Genomic DNA, 19,814 nt, shown 5'->3' with positions numbered 1-19,814 from the left:
CGCAGACGATGAGGCGCGCCGTAGTGGAGAGCACCGGATTAATTTTGCCCACCTGGGGATCTTTAACGTCCGCCGAAATCTCGTACCCACGGACGTTTTCGCTTTTCGCGTCCATCAGAAAAGTGGCCGCCGCGGCTGGTAATCTAACCCGCGTCTGTGTGCTCAGCAGCGCAACGCCTTAGCCACTGAGCCACCGCGGCGAGTTTATCTAGTCTTCAATAGCTCCTTTAACTGTACAAGCTACTGCAAAACGTTTTCTATGGTAGTTTGACGAGTATGTGGCGCCCCCGACCCCTCCCCAATTTTCGTTGGCCGCTAAGTTCGGTGGCCCTGCCAGGCTCGGTGTGAAAGAAACATTGTGCATGGCTGGCGAATAAAGTTAACACCGACCAGCAGAGCTGCTCGCGGTCAGTCACCGTCACCACCAGCACGCTGCGGGTCCTCCCTCGAGTGGAGGGTACTACGACCCTCCCACGTTCCCGAATGCGGGCCAAATCGTGAGATAGGTCAACGATTACAACAATAACTGAAGCTAAACAAAGGGCTCGTTGGGGCACTTAAGGACACTATTTGTATGAATGTGAAAGCATTGCTCTTTATGGCCGCAAGTTTACCTTTATTAATTTAGATTCGCTCATTTTCATGATTTAATTTTATTTCATACTTGGCTTATACCACGGCAATTTTATACACCACAGTTGTTTTCTTGAGGAAACAAGAAATATGGCAGACGATTACGGTAGTCGCTAATGCGAAATTTGAGCACAGCGCGAACTTTAGTCTTGTCGGCGACGGCGCATAGCTGCTGTGTCTTGGCAGTGATCGTGTCCTCAACAAATGCACGACGGCATGCGGTATACTCTTACGTTATCTCGTAAGGCGTTGCTGCCGTGGAGCAAGTCTCGCGTGGTCTGGAAATTTCGCCCTGCCCTCCCACTTTCGCCATACTTTGTCATCCGCTTTCCTGCTCGCTCTATCTTCGGTGGCGTCTTCGTTCTCTCGGTTACAACGAGGCCGACGCTGAGAAACTAGGCAAAACCACAGGAGCGGGCGCTTAAGGGCTGCACGCTAACGCATGGCTCTTCAGAGCCACCGCTGTGCCGCCCTGTAATCCACTCCCTTCGCCGACCGGTGACTGGCCGCACATCGTGTCCAAATAATGCGTCTTCGCCACAGGCTTCCCGAAGGCGAAAATGTACCCGCCTGGCCAGCGGGCAGCGCTCCGGTGCCTCCAGTGCCTCCCCCATCAGTGCATCCTAACCAGAATCTTCTGGCAATGAGCAGCCTCCCTGCAGGCAGCCTTTTGCCTCGACCTACTGAGCGGACGACCCGCCCGTCCACAATCGTTTTTGGTACCCTGGAGTGTCGCCGTGGTGGGGCATTTTGCGTCTCCCCCACCCCCCCCGGCAGCTCGTGAGGGGCCGCCCCTCGTCCCCAAATCATGCATCCTCACCAGAATGTTCTGCCTGGCAGGCAGGCAGGCAGGCAGGTGGGCAGGTAGTTAACTGGCAAACGGGCGGTCTCTTTGGCGGGCAGGAGATGATACGCGCCCGCCATCTTTTTTTGGATCGATCAAATGTTATGCACGCACGCACGCACCCCTATTTTCGCACAATGAGGCAAAAAAATATGCATTGTAAATAAATCGGTTGGTCTGCTACGCTTTTCATCTACCCCAAGTTTCAACGGCGCTTTAGCTTTAACACGAAAGGATTAGCAGTGCTAGAAGTAGAAAACAGTCTGGCGTTGGCGTTAATTTCTGACTGCCAAGCGTGGCAGGTTGCATTTAGAGCAATTTCTTTCGGCTTATTTTTTATTTGCTAACAGAGCTGTTGGAAAGAAAGAACGGCTATAAAGGCTCATTGGACGGCGTGTATAGGACGGCATTGGATAGGGAACCACCGGAGATATGAACTTTCTAATGGCCCTTCAGCGACCGGAGACAGCGATTGGGCTCTAGGAGAGATAATAGCCAAGTGAAGTCACAAGCAGCAGTAATGATCATTTGTAGAGAGAAAGAGAGAGAAAATGAAGTTTAATTAAATTGAGGCAAAGGTTCAGAGAGGCGTCCTCATTCGAGGGGGCCGAATCGACAGCCGTTTCCATCAAGAGCAACTGATCTTGAAGGCCGGAGCTGGTCATGGCTGTCTCCCAAATCTCTATGGAAACGTGGAGGTTGGGTGGATCTACGGTACACTTGTCGCAGCCGCCTACTATGTGTATGAGGTTCCCAGGCTCTCCACACAAGCGACGAAATTGAGAGATCTGTGTCCCGTCAAAGAAGTGAAGTCTGGTGGTGTGTGGGAAGGAGTATGCCCGCAGGGTGCGGAGTAATCTTTCCTGGTTAATCGGTAGCGATTTGTGCTGGGAGGAATACGTTCTACAGAAGAGGCTATAGTTCTGAGTAACTTCCTGGTCTGTGACTGCAGGATGCATGCACTCGGGCCCGGCTTCATCAGCTGGCTAAGCGGGTCAAATATCGAGCCACGAGGTTGGTGATCTTGTTTGCCGGATATGCCAGTATGAGCTGGTGCCCATACAATCGTGGCTGTCTCGTTGGTGGTCTCCGATTGATCATTGGACGTGCTGTAAGAAGCAATCGATCGTTGGCAAAGTTGGGCCACGCCTGCTAAGACTCTGTTATAATAGTTTTGGCGCCGCTTCCTTAGCTTGAAGGGGGCTGTGTTCGGGGGTTGAGGTGCTACACCTGTGGGAGGCTGCAGAACGGTAGCCCAAAGAGAAGGTATTGAAGAATGCTATCGGACGTCTCTTGCATCAAACCAGTTGATCGTTCTATCTTTTTTTCTTTCAGTGTAGTTTCTTTCCAACTGTCGCACCTCATATATATATATATATATATATATATATATATATACACGTTTTGAAAACCCTTTGATGAATATAAAATACACATTAGGCAATTAGTTATTAACTTTAGTGCGAGATGGTAATTTTAATATAGAAACAACATAACAGCGCAATACGGGCACAAAGAAAGAATTTTTATAGCGTTCAGGTGGTCGTCACATAACTTTGCGGCTACTTTGTGCTTGACAAAATTTCGTGATTGGTCGAGAAGGAGAATGCTGCAAAATTTCTAAATGCCAAAGACCCCAAAGATATCATGTGTGGTCCCACCGTCTAATCTGCCTTAACTGACTCGCTAGTTCCTGGAATCCGAATTAATCAACACACCAGTCCAACTAATCCACATTAGCTCATTCACTCACCTAACTAATCCAACCCAGTCTACCCGCTACCCCGCATTAATCGACTTAAATCCATCCGCATTTAAAGTTTAGGGCTGAGCAGATACAAGATAACATGAAAATGCTATCAAATATAGTTCAAAAGTGGAAATTAGAATCCCGTTTTTTTATATCTCATGTTCTCTTAGAGCAGTAACCAAATGACATTACGGCACTGTATACAAGCAGAAGTGAAGTTAATTTTGAGAACTACGAGTGTTTGTGTCTCAGTGCTGTTTGTATATAACTGCCCATTCAAACTAAAATAGGTGGAATATATGGATTTATTGTTGATGGTGTCCCTGAAGGCCTGCACAAGCGGACAGGGATGCATGCGAATTAACAAAACATTAAAAACTTTACACGATTTTAAATCCCATGCAGATAGAAGCCATGAAGAATATTCCATGATATGTTGCCTCGGAATATGCGTTCTAACTTAGGTTATGCTAAATGTAAAAGAGAATTGGGAGAGATGGGCAGTACCTAACGCAAACATAATATATACGGACAACTTTACATTAAATTGAGGGCAATAGTAAGAAAAGAACATGATGGGCCTTGGGAACTGCAGACTATGCGAAATATTCCATGGTTCTGTCTGTCGAGTGGCAAAGGTAGAGACCGAAATGGAAAACAGGAAAACTAGAAATCATATTTTTGAGGCCCCGGAACCGGTTCGGAACGGTTCCTTCGATTCGTTCCGGTTCGGGTTCAGTTCCAAAATGGCGGAAAGAATACTGTTCCGGTTCAGTTCCGGTTCCGGGCAAAACTTCGGGTTCGGTTCCGGTTTTCGGTTCGGTTCCGGTTCCGGTTCGACACCCTGGTCGCAGTACTGGTCCGCCGAAACCTGCACCAGAACTATTGATTTAAAATTAGGTGTGGAGTAAGACTTGGCGGCCATAACTGCAAAAAGGTGTTTGGGCATAAGTTTAACCAAAGTGATCAATTGGCCTAGCTTGCATAATATACATTGTACAGTTTTGCTCTCGGTGTACAGTTCGGCACAGTGAGAGTTGTGATGAAAATAAGTGCAAATTAGTAAATAAAAAAAATTGAATTTCGCATCTCTTTAACAGCAAATACATTGTGTTTTTTTAACTCTGCATTTTTGTTGTCTGCATTGTGGTTGTCCCTTGAGATGTAACCGAAATGCTATAGGTGAAAACACGGAGCCACTACGAGCTCTTTCCTCTGAACAAACATGAGGCGGCCGCAATCCATGCCAAGGATCCCAAACTAGAATGGGTAACATCGGCACTGGAAAAAAACCCAAGTATAGTTGCCATACTACGTCATGGTAACAGAAGATCAATGGGATGCTCGAACACGTGCTGCTGAGAAATAACGAGCGCTCTGAAAACTTCCCTCGCTTTTCAACTTTCTGTCACTCATAAACTGTTTTTGCGGTGGCGCAACAGTCGTCGAACATTAACGTGTGACGTCGTTGCCAGGCCACTACGGTGATGTAATATATTATTTGAGACATGTCGCCAGCTGAAATATTTTAAAGACGATAGTCTTTCTTGGGCTACGTAACTCTTTCCTGACGGCGTGAAAATTGATTGATTTTTAGGCATCCTGGAAAGCATATTTTTTCTTTTAAACAAACTGGTCAGGCACTAATTCAAAGAACATAAAATGTAGAATATTTACGGCCTTTCTAATACCACAATTTTTAAAAATGTTTTCATACAATATACAGGCGAAAAAATATCAAAACCAAAATTTTTGTTAAGTTGTCGAAGAAAATGATAAAAAAGGAGTTGTATATAAAAAACCACCGGTAGTGGGAAAAAATCAGAATATACATTTTCTAGGGATACACTTAAAAACACGTCCTAACAAATGTCGGCTTGCGCGGAACAGTTTCTCAGATATAAAAAATGGTAGCGCGCCTGGTGCTCGTACCAGGCAGGTCAGCCAATTGTCCATTTCAAAATGTGCCATTTCAGGTGGTTCCCTGCAAGAAATCTAGCGGTTTAACGATGTCAAAGGCACGAATTTGCCCCCACCTAAGGTAAAACGTCTTTCCAATGACTGGCTTTGCATTTGAGATCAGCACGGTATTTGGGACAAGCACGCGATATGGAAAAAAACGTGCATGAAGTTGAAAGCAGAACTACGCAGTTCAGTTACCTCTCAAAACACACAATTCTGAGTCGCCAGTGTTGCCTTGCTTGCAGGAATGAGGTGCGATGCGCTAAAATCGTGCCCTGCAAACTTTAGCGGAGTGGGCTTTGCGCGATAAAAAGATCAGCACTACGAGCCTCCTCCAAAATTTTTGAGATAAATCAGAACAAAAACTTAGCGGAGACTCCGTCCGAACAGACAGTTCATCTAAGCAGCAACACTAGACTCCCGGAGATACCCTCATATGGAAACAAAACTGGCTGCCGAAGAGCTAGTGGTAAGGCCGCTTTAAAGCACTGTCCTCGACGGAACTTATATCTAGCAACTGGGTGTTATCTTTTGACTTGCACCCGAAGTTCTTATCGAAGAAATTGGGTTAAGGTTATGTAAAATCAAGAGGGGCATGCTTTGTTTGAGGATCAGTCGCGAACTTTGAAGGCGCCGTCATGGCAGGTAGCCTTGAAGTTTAGTAACTGCGTAGTAGTGCCAAATATAAATTTCGCGATGCTGAAACGAAACAGAAACTGTTGTAAACTGCTTGGAATGTTCCTGTGCTAAGTAGAACTACAACACAACTAATTAGAGCGGGCGCAAATGCAATTAAACTGCCTAAAATCACAAAGCAGATTTGCCAGCAGGCACTGCTTGACATGTTCAACCGATTTCCGGAATTATTACTGTCAGAGTGCAAATCTGATGATTGAAAATCGTTTGATGAGTCATCATTCATGCCCCTATAAAAAACAGTACGCTGATGCAAAGCAACTAGGAGTGGCACGCACTCTTCTTGGGTAGTTGTGACGCGCAATGGCCACGTCCTTTTCCACACCCAGGTGATGCAAACGCGTGTCAAAATCACGTTTTTTGCTGCAAAATTGAAAATAAAACTGATTTTCATAGGGCATATTCTTGTCTAACTCCGATAGCTTTAGTGTTCCAGCAACGCCTGGAACGCTATGAAAAGAAGTTCCAAAGGTATCGTTCAAATAGAACGAGTTGGAATAGGCGCGGTAACGAAGCAGTACGCAGAAATTTGGTCTGTCTTTATGTCTGTCTGTCTGTCTGTCTGTCTGTCTGTCTGTGACTCGATTCAGGCACCAGTCCAAAGTGAAACGAAAGCTGCGTGATAGTCTTAGATACTCAAACCAAATCTAAACACCTAATGCAGTGTTAGTCTTACCACTTGGCGACATTGTTGAACAATAACAAGACATTTCGCAAATATAAGGCTAGAAATCAATACATAAGTAATTTTTGCGGCGTTTCTTTATTAAAAAAAATTACGAATGCTTGGTTTTGCGATATCTAGTGAAATACCAGAATAACAGCAGAAAACCGTCGCCTGCAGTTGCCAGCGCTACCTCCTGATGGCATTCAAGAAATCAAACGGCAACGGCATATACTTACATAAGAAACTTTATTTGCACCAGTCAAAAGCACAGGGTCACCTCCACAACCCTCGCCCTCGCCTCGCCTCGCTGCCCTCCCTCCCCCCTTCAGTCGGCCGGGATTCCTTGGGACACTGCGGCTACTGAAGCGAGACCGATGACTTTGCGCTGAGTGCTTGGGGTCCGGCTGAGTAGTAGGACCTCCTACGATGCAGTATTTCCATGAGGCATCTTGTGAGAGGGACACGTCCACGCCATGTGGACAAGGTCCGGGATGCCGTTACAGTTCTTGCATCTAGAGTCGTATTCTGTGGGGAGCCATTTGCTGTATAATAAAGGGTTTGCGAAGGGCTTGTACTTTACTCCAGTAGACATCTTCTTTCCTTCTAAGCTGAGGATTAGCCGGGGGAAGTACCTTACGCGCTAGTCCATAATGTTGGGTAATTTCGTGAAAATTTCCAATTTCGTCTACCCACGGGGATGGTTGTAGGAACGGGTCTAGGGCATCCTCGGCGATCGACCGGAATGTAAGACCTCGGGCGGCCGCGTGCACCTTTTCGTTTCCGATGAGACCCCGATGAGCTGGAGCCCAAATAAGCGTCACCTGTTCGGCTGTCACTTTTGCATTCGCGAGAATTTTCCAGGCAGCGTTGGAAATCCTGCCTTGGTCGTAACTTTTAATGGCTGACCTATAGTTGCTATCACCCTCGTTCCTGGCTTAGTCAGCGCCACGTGATGGCAGCCTGCTTTGCTTCTTGCGCGTCGCTACTAAGAGTTCTGCAGCATGAGTGCGGGACGCCGTCTTCTGTTACTGCCACTGAGGTGTAAGCTTTCTTTTCTTTGTGTTCTGCGGCGTCGGTGTATAGGACGTCCGGCCTGCCTTCGTATCTGATTTGCAAGGCAATGGCCCTGCTCCTACGTCTGCCCTCGTGATAGGCCGGATTCATGTTCCTGGGTAGGGGCGATATTGTTGGCTTTTCTCTCGCATTCTTAGGAAGGTCCTTTATGTCCTTAGCAATCTCTCTGGATTTCTAGCCCAGTCGTTCTAGTATTCTCCGACCTGTTGCGGCCTAGCAGTCGTTGTTTCTGCGACGCCTTGGTCACCAAGATGAGCTTGTATAGGGTGTTCGAGACGCCTAGGCTGAGTATCTTGGCCGTCGAGGTGTTCGGGGAAGACACAATGCACTTTTGATTCTTTATGGTACTATCTAACGTACTTTTCTCTGCCTTGGTGAGTTTCAGGAACGGTGCAACAAACAGCCTGAGGAGGTTTGCTTCCTTCATTCCACCGTGTTTGTTGGATATGCGTTTTAACATTCCACAGATTTGCTCTATACTGTTTTGTAGTTTCCTAATTGTCTCTGTGTTCTTGCCATTTGCCTGGACGGGTAGGCCGAGTACCCTGATGCGTTCTACCGTAGGTATCAGTTTTCCGCCGGCTCTCAGCATTATTACATAGTCGTTTTGAGATGCGTTGGAACGCACGTGGAGTAGCACAACACGGCACTATAATCGTCGTAGTAAGGTGCCTCAATTCACGCGCGTCTCCGCCGTACGCAGCGCTGTCATTGAGACACCCGACTTGGAGCAGCGGAGCGCGGTATATTTAAACTGACTTGAGCAAACCTCCAGCGGGTTATTTTGGGAGGAACGAGACGGCAGAGGAACAGCAGTGGAGGTAAACGGGAAAGAGAACGGAGTCCTTTATTGGTAGGGGCGCCAGTCCACTATTGACTTTCGGCGACATTTGCAACGAAAGGAGCAGATACACGGACGTTTTTTTTAACAAGAAGCTTTCTATGCTCTCTGTTGGCGATGTGGTTACGCGATAATACATTGCGAAAAATGGGTTGCACGTAAGGCAAATCAAGACGATGGAACTGTTCTGAAAATCTAAGCACCTTAACAAAGATTCGCGAATGATTCCTCAATTACCAATTACGAATTCTTGACTTCAATTTAGTTTTTGCGACTGAGAACCCGGGAGCGGACCCGGGAGCGTTTCAGGGCATTGTGCATGCCGTTTCTGCTGCCCATGCGACACGCTAGCTGTGTCGTTAGCTTCAATAAAAATCGAGATCAATTTTTATGCCCTTCAATTATTGTATTCCCTAGTAGGTTATGCGAAGATAACTTGTGCCGCATTCAAACAGTCCAATTCTGCCAAGGGCTGGTCTCGGCATGGTGAACAAAGGTATTAAACCACCGAATCAAAAGAATTTAGCCTGTGCCGCAATTTTTCTGGGCACGGGATTGCTTGTTTGTTACCGTCTGATGCCTATCTCCATTCAAAGGTAAGAGGCGGGAGCCGGTGAGTTTTCTGACTGAAAGTTTCACAGTCACCCACCTGGGGATGCCAGCTTGACGTCTGACAGCAGCCAAGTTGCCTTTTTCTGAAAGCTACCGCAAAAATATTGAGTTGGAATTATTGCGAAGCAACATTTTATACCCATCACTGCAGGAAGGTACCTTAACACATTATCAAGTAACGTAATGTATTGCCCCAGTTCATATTCCACATTGGTACAGTTACGCTGACTGCGCAGCTGGCGACAGTGAGTGGCGGAGGAAAATTGGGGCAACAGAAATATCCCGTCCTTATGCAGAAAAGTGTGTCCTCCAAATTTAAAACTGCTATCTTCCGCAGCGAAAACGTGGCATACTTTTAGCTTTTGTATTTATATATCTTCAGCAGTGTGGTTATGTTGTCGAATGTAACCTACATGCTATACCTAAAAAAAAACGGCTGATTGGAAACAGTACGCAATATATGCGATGAACACAAAATGAGCACGCCATAAACTATGCCAATGATCTTTAGGTCGACCGCACTGAAAACAGACACAAGTACATGCCCATGCTACGTCGTGATAACTGAAGCTAAACATGGTTTTGTACGCCAGCTGCCGAGAAATACTGAGGGCTGCGAAAACTTCCGCCAGTTTCCCGCTTCCTGTCACACATAGATTGCTTGTGGATAATGTCACCATCGGCGTGTAGAATCGGTCCAGCCCTTTAAGGTGTTCGAAATAGGAGTTCGAACCATCGAGGTGTTCAAAAACAATCTATACACCACTAAGGTGTATAGATTGCTGTAGGGTCGCAAGACAGCCGAAAACGGCGTTTTTCCTGACAAGCTGGCGTTCATACAGTACTAACACGCCTAATAAGCCATTTATTTGATAATAAAACATGTCCACACCTGCTACCCCAGTAGTTACGCTACAGTTGGCAAAATTCGTCGGTACTAAATTGCTATGTAGATGCGGCGTTATGATAAACCAACAGCAAGGGTATAGAGTGGAATAAAGCATTAAAGTTGCTTGCAAACAGTCGAACCAGTAAGGGGTGGGAACAAATTCACAGCTACGCTAGAAACACAAGCTCTATTGTAAGTAAAGCTCGCCCGGTTAAGTAGTGCGCGATATCATAAGTGTGCCTTTCGTCCTTGCTCAAGCTTCGTTTCGTGCGGTGCTCGCTAGCCAAAACAATTCTTCAAAAGATATTCTGTCGAGTGTGTTGAGGCTACACAATTTCACAGCCCTTTTCCCGTTAAAATTGAAGTTATATTTTCCTTGAAAATACAATTCAAAAATGGTATTCACAAATAGCACTTTCGGTTCATAAGGGAAGCATTTATTGAAATTGATGCGCGTGCAATGCTAGCAAAAATGTCTTAACTTGAAGATTAAATAGAGCGAACAGCCGTTCATTCAATCCTTGAGTTTTAGGGGCGAAGCTCCTCTTGCTCGGGCCCTGTCCCGTCCCTCGTTGCTGCTGTACACGGCACCACGATGATGATTGTGGCAGGATCCCCCTAGAGATTGGCCAACCAAAGATTGGCCGAAGAGGTCAAAACGTTCAAGGTGTTCATTGCTACCCAACAAGTAGGAGGTGAAGAAGAAGAGGTTGTCGTTCGTTGCCTGCGAGCTCAAGACACATACCGGGGGTGCGCGACACAAGACGGTCTGCAGAGGGCGATGGCAAGATGGCTAAAATGCACACACCGAATTCGCCAACTTACCTATGGAGATTATCATCGTCCCAAACAAGCCCTACATAATCACCACAAACATCGACGTCGTCGACGGGCTTGTCAACGGAGCGGTGGTAAGCTTGACGTGTCGAGTGTTTATATGATGTGCGGGCGAATGTTTCACTGTTTTTCAGATAAGCATTTTAGCTTCGCCCCTCTCATCATCATCCACTTCGTTGAAATTGCGGGATTTTTCACCATAAATTTGTATTTTTAAATACCGATCTCTGTTTCGCACCACCTTTTGTACAAAGTAATAATATGCACACAGGTGATGCTTATCATAAAGGTAGCCACAAAACCTCTTCACTTAGTACAGCGAATCAATTACATCACGCCATAATTAGGGACGATGCATCTGTTCACGTCAATACTCGCAGCCGATGTATAATTTGTCTAGAAACAGAAATTTAAACTGATGTACTTGAACCCGTATAGGAACATGTGAATAGCCAAATTCAAGGTCGCCTTTTGGTTGTCGAGGCTTCGGCTAACTGCACCTTGCAAAAAAAATACAAATATAGATCTGGTTGCTTTGTTTTAAAGGCAGTGCTGCACTTCATTGAAGCCAGTGACGGAGACATGCAAAACATAGCTCGGTTTCCGGTGCTCGAATAAATTATTCCATAACCTGTAGCCATTCTTTTGCGTGTCAGGCACAACGAAGACAGCGCAATCGTGTCAACTCGCAACTCTAAGAAAACGACTTGGAAAGGAAGGGTGCGTTCTATAAAATGCGCCTGCGTACTTTGTACGCATGGTTAACCAGCGAGGCTGCAACGGGCTGCAGCATCGACATGGTATAAATTAGGTCCTTCCCGTCCCTGTTTGCGCCCTCTCTGATCTTAAGCGGCCTGCCCCTGCAGAATACGTAAGACGCCTGGCCTACCCATTTTGAAATAACGTGCGAGCGGGGTCTTCCACTGCCACGTTGATGGTGCTATCGGCCGAACAACACCGTCTTTGCCCGTCATTGTTGCTTCATCTGTGGTTTACGCAATAGCTTGCAGTGCGAGGGCTCTATTGCGAGGGAGATGTAACCCTACATTTTGTATCTGCTTCACTCAAACTCATGCTAAACCTGGTTTTCTCGGCATGCGCATGGTGTTGCGGCGTAGACGTTTTTACCTGCTCTGTACCAGTGGATTTCTTTAGGGCTATCCCTATAAAGCTTCGCTTTAAGTGCGCTGTCGCCTACTATGCCGTGGTCTGGATATCAGAGGATGCGCCGATAAGACATGCCACACCATATCCCTCCGGCGGGTAACAAGGCCATGTCCTCCTAGTATCCGCGAATTAGGTGTGCGCGCCGAACCAGGTAAGCGCGCCCACCGCCAGTGTTCGGTTGCGTCTGAATTTGTCTTCTACGGGGCACGTGACGATGGCTGCGAGTTCAACTCTGGCACATATAGATCGCTTTAACAGGTCGTCACCTCCGCCACTGTCTCCGTGGCCGGAGGATGCAAGAGATCTCTTCGATTTGTTGTTCAGAAAAACGGAAACTGACAAGAAGCAGCTTCGTAGGTAATTGCTAAATCAGGCCGTCTGTGCCCGAAAACTATTTTGAGCCATTGCACGCTACGAAATAAAACAAACCAACAGTAAATAATTTATGGCGCGCGCTTAAGACACACAGCACCCCGACATGACGGCTGTGAAGTCGACCAAACCTGTGCGGTTTTGGGTCGCCAAGAATACCGGTTATCAACCAGGTGCAATTATGACAACCCGGCTACCTTCAGCATTTCACAGATTGTCGTTTTTGTATTTCCATCAATGAAGGGCAAGGTATGTTTGCCAACAGCCAAGTGAGTACGGTTCGTTTTACCTGAAAGACGTGTTTGCGAACAAAAATAAATCTGCCAAATTTAGAACCCGCGGTGAATACACATGCGCATCTCTCCCATGAATACCACCAAGGGTAACCAATCTCGTGGCCTGATGCTTGATGCGGAAAGCCATGAACCACTACACAGAGTGCGTAATATTTTGTAGGCTTTCTTCGGGATTTTTCAGGGGCGAAGCACCTTAAGGCCGAGGCGTGTCGAGCGTCCGGCGTCCGTGTTCCATCTGTGTAAATCGAAACATCTGTGAACAAACTGAAACTGAACTGAACTGAAAAGGTTAACAATAACAAAGTAAAAGGTTCACAAAAGGTTAGAGAAAGAGAGAAAGAGCGAGAGCGAGAGAGAAAGTGCTCCTGGATAGCCATGCTGCGCATGCGCGAGAAGCATTGGACTGGATTGGATTCGACTAGGATTGAATTGGATTGGATTGATATGAATTGTATTGAATTAGATAGGATTAAATTACTTTGTATTGGATTCTACTGCAAATCATTTTTGCGGCAGTAAGCGCTCTCACGGGTAATTTACGGTAAGAACGATTCCCAGTCCTTCGCCGACTCGTGATGATTCACTTCGTGGAGATGCGTGAATTTTTTTTCTCCTTGACATCTTTAATTTTTCCAACAGGCCATGAGCTGAAGGCGTTCATGAAAATTCTAAATTTTCCTCTAAATACGGCAACATGAGCCACAGGACTAACGTCAACATATTTTGCCCATGGTGCACTCATGACGCACACGCGCAAAATAAGTGTTGCTACCTGGAACCCCTTAGTCATTTCATACATGTGGCTATAAAACAAATACTAAAGTGGTATTGGAGCTAGTGCACGAAAACATCACGTGCTTGAATGAAAATTGTCACACGCAGGTGTGTTCAGCTCTTGAAAATAAGTGCAGTGGTTTTGTATAAAAGACGCCTTTTCACGTTCGTCATTCTAAACATTAAAAACTAGTTCACGCGGAACGCGAAATACAGGCACAATGAAGGCCTTCATTTTTCTTCTGCTGGTTGCCTTTGCAGTCGCGGTGCTCGGTGAGTATGATGCAAATGCACCTTCTTTCATAAGGTCTTTCGAAATATTGGGATCCCCTTAGAAAAGCAGCTAGGCACTTGACCCCTTTGGGCTCCTTAAGTGCGTCAACGTTTCACAGAGAAAAAAATTACTGCACAGGTTTTCGCCTTCCTGAAAAAAACAAAATTATTCAAAAACACTTTTATGCACATTTATGTTTTGTATCAAACTGATGCCAACTAACACTGTCTCGTATTTTCAAATCGTCAATTAAGAATGTTTCTGTACGCGCACTTCGAGATCATTGACATTTTTTTCTGGAACGACGTCTTGATTAGTGTGCGCATTACACAACATTTATTGTAACAAAAGTGATTTGAAAAACGTTCATATCCTTGTATTTATGACTAATTAGTTACAATATTGAAAGAAGGTTTCTTAGGACAAAACCACGCGATCACGTTTTGAAGCACGGCTGCTTGTGATGCTATAGGCCTAACAAATAAAGCCTATCGTTGTCATCCATATGTTCCACGTCTACCACCACATACGCAGGGAGAAGTGATGCAGAAAAGCAATTAGACGAAGCTATTACGGTGATATTGCGGTTATTCTTTAATACTCCCCTAATAAGAGCAATTCACAATGTCGGTTTAGAGCCTAGAAGGGTCAATGAAAATGAACACAAATAACAATCTCAACTACTGGCGTGCAGTACTGTTATTGTTTAATACGAGTAGATTATTTTTGATGGCCTATCAACAGCTGTGCACGGCGAGTATTTTAACGGGTGACGCTAATGACTGGATAGAGTATGATGATGATTATAGTTCTTTTTTTTTCTGGTGTAAAGATATGAAAATGAAGAGAGTGCCGATTGGCTGGTTAGAGCTACAGTGGAGCTGAGAATAAAAATCTGGAAGTGATAGCACGGAGTCATCGCTGTTCTAATTCCATCCTCGCGGTGATGTCACTTAATCCAGAAATTGAAATACACATATTGTAGTGCTTCCCCATAATGGTAGAAATGTTCTTTTATCCGCATTTACAAGCACTACTGGTAGTCTGTCAACTCTTGGTTATAATAGGTGTTTTCAAATTATTAATCGCGGCTTTACTTCCAGCTTTTCAATATATCTGAGAGACTTTACAGGGGGGGTTCATTGTTAAGGAGGAACTCGATTGTGTAGCACAAACAGTTGTAAAAGGAGACAGGATCGGAATAGTGCAAAAAGCGGCGCATTTTAGTTATGGTTTGACTAGAGGAAGAGTCAAGATGCAATGGCACGTGAAAAAGGACAATAAATTTGTTCAACCTATATGCAAGCTAAACTAATTTCTGCGCGGGCAAGAAAGTAATATCCGCCACCTGTGATGCGACCCGAAATGCTATAAGCACAGTAACTACTCGCGAGAGTAGTTCATACAGCTGTAAGGCTAGTTTTTGATCTTCAGTCGCTGCCATTACTATGGTTGCAATTTTTTTGCTGCGTGTTTATTTCTCCAAGGCGCTGCTACCTTGTAAGCATTCTTCAGTTTAAAAACAAAACGGGTAGGGCAGCTGAATTTTTTTTCCACCCAAAATCATACACACCCAAACTACCCTAGAACCGCAATGGGTTGGCGAGAACACAAAATATGATAGCCAGTGGTCGGTGCATTGAAATACACACAAAAAACTCTTCTTTAGTGTGATACCGCTATTGTCAGAAGCCATTTCAATAGGTTGTATCTCTGTAACGAGAGATCTATATTCAATAAGAGGGTGATGTAATGCGGCCTTGCGGGAGATGGAGCATCCGCGAGGAGACCTTTCGGCGTTGAAAGTGCTTTTTGCTTCAATTTTCGGGGTGCGTGGAAGTTTAGAGGTGCCATTTTACAAGGTAATGGTGTGAGCGATCTTTCAAATTTTAAGGAGCAGTCACAACATCCTCCCCTGTGCCAGACAACAATCATTCACAAATAGTCTTGAACACACTGTGAAAAAAACTTGTAACACGGTCAGCCTTACCCGGAGAAAGCTGTAGAATTGGCGAAAAGCGAAACAAGCGCCGTAGGGTGTCTCCTTGACTCGATGAACAATAAACTACAAGGTTTACCGGCTACAAAGGCTGGAACGAATAATAAAACCGACCGTGAATATCCCTGGGTGTGCCTCATCTTTCACCACCCTTCACATAACCGAAGCCAGTTTGGCGACACGCGATGTCGATTCACACATCGCGTTTAAACTCACAGCACTTCATCGCTGCCGGTATTCCGCTTTCTCGCTACACGCGTAGTACGGGCCTTGAAGATTCGGAATTTCCTGTTTGATATTATTATCAACAGGAGAAACTTTGGCGGTTTATTTTCCACCTTGAGCAAGGGGGATTTGCTAAGCTGTAGTATATATTCTCTATTTTAGCGTTAGTGTTTCGTGGGTGCAAGTGTTTGAATGCGCACGCAGACGCGAAAGCAACCTTTCTTAACGATTAAAAAGAAAATTGGCGGAACGACAATATAATGTCTTATACCCAAAGTGTTCTTCTATTTCCGCAGTGTGTTAGTAAAATTGCCTGAGATGGCGCCAGCTCTCGTTACTTCAATGCAGATTATTTAATTTTAAGCCTGAAGAGATTTGGAGCTTTTCTGAATACCTTGAATCCACCTGCTCGTGCTGAGTTCCTTCGTTATAAAGTTATTTCTTTCGTTTCACTTTATATTTGTCAGGCCACGAACGAAGAGGACACAGACATCATGGAGGGGGAGGGCATGGCGGAGGCGGAGGGGCTAACCAAACGACCACCTCCGTAAGCATATTGGCCGGTGTTTTGCTATATGGTTACGTCCTGGCCACGCAGCCAAGCCATTAATTACAAACATATCCGCACGGAAGTGGCATAACTAAATATACTCTACCTCTATCTGACTTTTAATAGCATTCTCAAAATACGGTAATCTGTGGACATAAAATAATTTAAAACTTTGGTGATGGTATAATGACACGAACGCAAGAATTTAGCAGTGTTATTTCTTTGTATGGTCGTAATGTGTACGTGCGGCAAAAATTAGTGTGTCCTATTACTACAGCCAACAATTGTATGATCATACAACGGGTCTTTTATACAGAATGTTTGTTACTACCGAAGAAAAAGTATTCTGTGAAGCCTGCAGCTGGTCAAGGAGGTATTGCAGGCCATGAGAATACAGGCCATGATGGAGGTGTGTTCGGCGGGTTAACCCATTTAGGACATTTTTTTCTCCGAGGTGAACCATTAAAGCACCGATTTACATTAAAATAAAGCGCTATTCTTGCAGCCCACAATAGTGCTCTCACACGCAACATGCATTAGGAATTTCCTGAAAAGCAAAAAACCTAAAGGAAATCTGCCCCAAAATTGTCTATTTTTTGCTTTGGGAGAATTACATTTTAACAAAACACATTTCTTTTCCTTTGTCCTACTCAAGATGGACATCTCATCGGAAGGAACGACTGCGTCACCCGAAACGTCGAGCGAAGGCGATGAAGAGGGCAGAAATGCACCCGAATCGATTTATTAAGGCGCTGCGGAAAAGCATGTCCCTAAACTTATTTGACCGCCAAAAGAGAAAATAAAGGCGACCCAGAACCTTTTTCTATGGCCCACATCAGTGTAATGCAGTCGCTTTGCGGACCCAGAATTCTAAATAAATGACACTATTTCATCGGTTACCTGTATATTTCATTTCTTGGGGTTGTGGTACTAGTGGGTAAATAATCTTCATCGCTCTATTTAGTTTCCGCAAAAACAATCTGTATAATTTTGCACGGTCATGTACTCCTCTCCCAATTGAAACTGCTTCAAACTTGCCGGAATCGCGCAGTCGGGTAGACGCCGCCTTCATAACACGAGCGAGCCATGTTCAATTCCTGCCACAGAGGGCGTTTTAATTTTTCTCCGCTTTACCCACGACCATCATCATCGTCAGAGAAAGCTACCCTTCCTGCTGGGCGTTTTGGGTGGACAACTGGATGTATGAGTGGGAAGTAGAAACTGAAAACTTTGCTTTACAAAGCTGCGCTGCTTTCCCTCGGGCGCTGCGTGCCCTTCACGTCTGGAAATAATCGCCCCCCTGTATAAGTTGCCGAAATGTGTAACCACAGCCTCCCTATTCACGCCAACAAAGTGAACAGGAGGAATTTAACCGAATTCCTTGACCTTTCTTCAGGTGAGTTTAAAACCAGGAGAAAAAATGGCATCACCGGTGGCCACTAGAATTCATGGGCCCCGGGCCGCCCGCCATGCAATGGTACGCGTGGGAAAATACCGAGGTACCATTCCCTTCCCCATACAGTCGTTTCTACCCCTTCATGCTAATCAGAAGTTATCACGCCAGATATTCTGAAAATAATGTAACAAAGGAGTTCTTAAAATATTTGCACGTACTGCACTGACAGTTGCCAGATCAGTACGTGCCATTATTTTAAGAATTTGTTTGTGGCAGCGGCGTCAAGATGAATATTACGGGACATATGGTCGGTCTTGAATCTCCTGCTGGCTGCACCAAATTGCTCCATTGTACTTAAATTCCCTTTTTACTCACCATTAAAAATGGGCCAGACAAGCTCCCCGGCCACAAGGCCGTTATGTAAACCGATTCTTAAGATGTTATCGCATTAGGTGAAAATAGTAGCCACAACAAGTGGCACTGCCCCATACACTTAACTGGGTGGCCCGCTGTGTTTTGTAGAAACGTGCTGTACTGGGAAAAACAAAGCACGCGGGTCGCCAGAAAGAAAAATAATAAAATGGGCTGCAATAACGGTACTCAATCTCATCAACTGCTACATTCCAAAACTAAATATCACGATTCAGAAGTTTATACATATAAAACAAAGTGCCTGTGTTGGAGATACAGGAGAGACAGGAGAACTACGCTGGAGATACCGGAGGCTGATCGCGGAGAATTCTGTGGTGGCTTATTAATTGAGCATTCTTAACAAGCTTAATGTTAAAAGGCCTCGCCTAACCAAGCGGAAGCGTAAATTACGTCTAACAAGGTCTGATATTGCACCTGTTAGTCGAGGATAGAAAGCGCATGACAAAGGGGACGACTCTGCCAGCAATGGAACGGGGGATTATAGGTGTAACATTACGGGACAAGAAGAACGCGGAGTAGATCAGGGATCTAACGCGTGGTAAGGACGTATTAGTAGAAATTAGGCAGAAGAAACGGGTGTTAGCAGGGCATGTAGTGCCAATGCAAGATAAGCGTTGGCCATTAGGGATGACGGAGTGGATTCCTAGAGAAGGTAAACGTGACAGAGGGCGGCAGGATGTTAGATGGACAGGTGAGATCAAGAAGTTTGCGGGAATAAATTGGTCGCAGTTAGCACAGGGCCGGGATAACTGGAGATCTATGGGAGAGGCCTTTGTCCTGCAGTGGGCGTAGACGTGATGATGATTATTATGACGATGATAAAGCGCTAACTTTCAAGAGGTGGGAGCTTTCGCTTTGTCACTTTGTCCTGTCTCTTGTCTTACGCTGCACTATTCACCCCTTCAAGTAAAAGAACCATTGACAGAAACGCACGACACCTTCTGATCGCCCTCAGACGCAGAAATGCGCGCAAAAGGGCAGTTCATATTCGGCAAGTATATTGTCACTGGTGATTGATCTGCTTTGGGAAGTTACAGCTTTTTAAAGCCTCTTCTAAAGCATGACAAGTATTACGCACCTCCCCAAACTCGTGGAAGTTTGCAAAAATGTGATTGTCACACGGCTCAGCACTCACCCTCAAGACAATTATTTGCCCCCTGCACCACAATACAGCCGCGCATTAAATGGGTAGGTGCAAGGAAACTCCGTCTGAGTCCCCTGTAATCAGAAAAAAAACCTCCGGCGCGATCATAGGAGAATGTACAAAAAAACCAGACTGAAGAGTTGTTGAATGTAAGCGGAGAGTGATTGCCTGGATTTATAGAAGACGTTGCTGCTTCCTCGCTTTGACGGACACTGGTAAGTCCAAACGGACGTTAAAAGGAGGAATAAAGAATGAAACACACACAGCGCGCAAAACAACAGGACGAAAGACGGAGGGATGTACAACATAGCGCTTGTGTTGTACATCCCTCCATCTTTCGTCCGGTTGTTTTGTGCGCTGTGTGTGTTTCGTTCAAGATA

The 19,814-nt window shown here is 45.3% G+C and overlaps 1 long non-coding RNA gene across 1 annotated transcript; it reads left to right on the top strand.

Annotated features, from left to right (window-relative positions):
- Nucleotides 1-13,530: 13,530 nt before the first annotated feature.
- Nucleotides 13,531-17,361, top strand: LOC144147349 (uncharacterized). Its single transcript, XR_013317898.1, has 3 exons — nucleotides 13,531-13,687; nucleotides 16,380-16,459; nucleotides 17,118-17,361. It is a non-coding gene; the product is annotated as an uncharacterized LOC144147349 (long non-coding RNA).
- Nucleotides 17,362-19,814: the final 2,453 nt, after the last annotated feature.

The sequence above is a fragment of the Haemaphysalis longicornis genome, unplaced genomic scaffold (genome assembly GCF_048455015.1).
Source record: "Haemaphysalis longicornis isolate Haplotype H1 unplaced genomic scaffold, Haemaphysalis longicornis Haplotype H1 scaffold_7, whole genome shotgun sequence".
NCBI classification, from domain to species: Eukaryota; Metazoa; Arthropoda; class Arachnida; order Ixodida; family Ixodidae; genus Haemaphysalis; species Haemaphysalis longicornis.
This window is presented reverse-complemented; position numbering and strand designations above follow the sequence as displayed.